This window comes from Cibotium barometz, chromosome 52, assembly GCF_041138505.1.
Source record: "Cibotium barometz isolate CiBa-2024 chromosome 52, ASM4113850v1, whole genome shotgun sequence".
Lineage (NCBI taxonomy): Eukaryota > Viridiplantae > Streptophyta > Polypodiopsida > Cyatheales > Cibotiaceae > Cibotium > Cibotium barometz.
In genome coordinates, this window is record NC_141097.1 from 21489303 (window position 1) to 21492774 (window position 3472).

The following is a 3472-nucleotide window of genomic DNA, read 5'->3' on the forward strand; positions in this document are numbered from 1 at the left end:
TGTTCTTACGGTAGTGTTGTGTGGAATTAATCTATGGTATGGGACATTAGATTGGTTTTACATGCCTACCTCAGACGTATCTATGTCTTCTATCTTTCACCAGCGAGTGTTTGTATGTGGAAGGTACCTATGTGGTATGGGACACTTAGATCCTTTTCACATGCGTTCACTTGTTTGGTTTTATTTTTTTTAGAAATTGTTTGATGTGATGATCTTGTCCTCCACTTGTACCATGAAGCCATCCACTCATTGATTGTACAACTGAGGACAGTTGATTCCCAACAGGGGGGACTGTTATGACCCATGTTATTTGAATAATAATCATGGTCATATTTTTTTTTTATGATGCCTATTTCTCATGAACACGTTAGGATTGATTGATGTGATGTCAATTGATTGTTACTACTGACGTGGTTTATGTTTATGAGTTTAGGTGATGAGGTGTGCAAGGGTACCGATTTAGGTGTTGCACAGTGCGAGGGTACCGATTTAGGTGTCGCACGGATGGTGGATTGAGTCATGGCGTGTGGACCGATCTCACAATGTTTTGTGGCTGTACTATGGCATTTGATATTATTTTGACATCAATGTGATGTGTGTGTGTGCACGCGTCAATTTATTGTACAGTGTGCGTACGAGCATTAGTTGATTTATTTTGTAATGTGCATATGTGCACAAGTTAGATTATTGAATTAGAAAAATAGTGCAAACCTTAGAAGGTTTGAGGACAAAGGTTAATTGAGGACAAAGGCTAATTAAATGGCAAAGTCCAAATATAGATGTATAATTTATTTTTGGCTTAAAGCCTGCTTTTTGGAATATATAAAAATACCCACGCGAGAAGAAGCCACTCACGTTGGGGGGGGAAGATTGCACCCAGTCTTGTGTTTGCCTTGTGTTGATGGTGATGTATTTCTTTCTCTTGCTCTATGTTTTGATATGTGCTTTTAATTTTCAATTTAATTCAAGTAGTTGTTTTGATATTTGATATAATTTTTATGAGTCTTTTGATTATTCTCTTCAAGAAAATTAAAGGTCCGGTTGCAGTGGTATCAGAGCTTTGGTGTAATTTAATTTTCCTGAAGGCTGTCAAAAGAGGTGAAAGAGACAAAAACAGAGGTGATTTTGGTAATTTTCTTGAATTTTAATTGAAGAAGAACACGTTTAGGGATTTTTGTTTATGTATGGGTGAAATAAAGCTTGTTTTTGACCATTGGGTAATCAATCTCCATCAATCTATTGCCCAAAGGGTAAAACTAGGTGGAAAACCATTAGTGGATTTTCCAAAACCATGAAACCACCTTCCTCTTCACTAATCCTCTTCCTAATCTGTCTGTATGGATTGAAAGAGCAAGCAGAGGAGCATGGAGAGCCATAATCAAAATTGCTAAACCTTTCCTCTGCTCAGTTTCTATAATAGAGGGATGAGAATTGTTCAAGAGTAGTTTTCAAAAAAAATTTACTTTTAATTTTTTATTTTTCCTCTCCTCCTCTGCGCTGCACTGCGTTGGGTGCAAATTTTGGAGTAAAATATATATATATATAATATATATATTTTCCCTCTCTCTCCCTCCTTCGTATCCGGCCACCCAGCGCGGCAGCGACAGCGGCGGCAGCGCGCATTCCTCTCCATCCGACTTCTCTCTCCCTCCGTCCGACGGCCAGCGTGCGAAATCCAGGAGGCCTTAAATTTTTTTTTTAAAAAAATTTAATTTCTCTTCTCCATCCTATCGCCGGCGGCGATAGCTGCGGGGGAGGAATTTTTTTCAGGATTGCGCTAAATTCAGGGGGGCGCAGGAATTTTCTATTTAGCTAATTGCGCTTAAAAGCTTTGATTATTACAAAGCTTATATTTAAAAGCTTTATAAGTTTCCAATGTTTACTTTTATTTTTATTTCTTACTTTTATATTAGATGCCGTGAGAATTTTTCTTTAGTGGGCTGTTTCCTTTTTACGCTCCAACCTTTGGCGTGCTAGGTTACAAGTTTTAGTAAAGCTTTCATAAGCTTTTTACTAAGTTTAATAAGTTTAATTAAAAGTTTATTAATCAGCATAAAAGCTATATATATATATATATATACAAGTTGTAAATATTGAAATCATTATGCACTAATTATAATTTCCTCCAAAGCTTTTTTTTTAACAAATCTGCCCTAAACTTCATGAATTCCAAGATGATTAAATTCACCTAATCATTTCGTTTAAGCTTTTATTAAGCTTGGGTTCAACTGTGTGTTGGATTTAAATTAGTAAAAAAAATCATGTTAAGCAAAGCTTTTATTAGTAAGCTTAATTAAGAAACTCTTTGAGCTTTAATTAATAAAGCTTTAATTTTAAAAGTACATGGATTATTTCTTGAGAAATTATGCATTTGTGTTATGAGCTAACTTGGCAGGATTCACATCTAGCTCGACATTCCATATGAGATAAGAAACCCTATCTTTTCTCTTGTTTTAAATTTTTTCTATTCTTTTTAATTGTCAGGAAATGGGTGAATATCCACAACATTATCGTACTATTCAGGAACAGCTTGATTCTCTCTATATTCTTTTGAATCAAGAATGAGAGCATCGGGACAACTTTCAAAGAAAGATTGAACGACGTCTATCTAGAATAAACAAATATATTAAAAAGAAAGTTCAAATTGTGGAAGCATCTGACATGCATAGCCTGACCAATGACATCGTATCCAAGCTGCCTATTGTCAAGTGTTTCAGGTGTAAGATGTTGGGACATTATGCTAAATCTTGCCCAACTAGAAAGAAGAACCAAATTGCACAAAAGGACATGCTTGACACCGAAGAAGTTAACGGACACGACACATTAACCAAAGGTGGAGGTATGTGTTAAAAATTATTATTTATGTATACAATTTCTTGTTTGCTTTTGTATCTGTTTTTTGAATATTCTTTTCTTTTAGACCTAGTTAGAAAACTTTAGCTCCTGAAAAGAATTTTAGATACAGTGACCTAACTACAAAGATCAAGAGAAGATTAGTAAAAGTTATCTTCAAGATCTAGTTGCTCAAATTCAAGTAAAAAAATGATTGTTAGACATTTCATAGAAGATTAAGACCAATTTGAAGATTCAAGAACCAATCAAGTTTCTCCAGTCTTTGATTCAAGTTATCAATTGCTTCACCATCAAATTTAGTGATGATGAGAAAAGTAAAGAAATAGTTCTCAAGTAGAAACCAATCTTAAGTTGTATACCAATCACAATTACGAAGTTTATACCAATTCAAGTAAAGTTTTATCTAAATTTTCAAGTGTTCTAGTTTAAGATCTATCTGAGTACAAGATTCTTTCAAGTAAAGTTTTGTCTAAATTTTCAAGTGTTCTAGTTTAAGATCTATCCAAGTACAAGATTCTTTCTAGACCAAGAATTGCTCTAAGTCAAAGATATATTCAACCACAAGATTTAAACCCCTTAAGAACAAGATTTATTCAAGAATTACAATTATGATTAATTA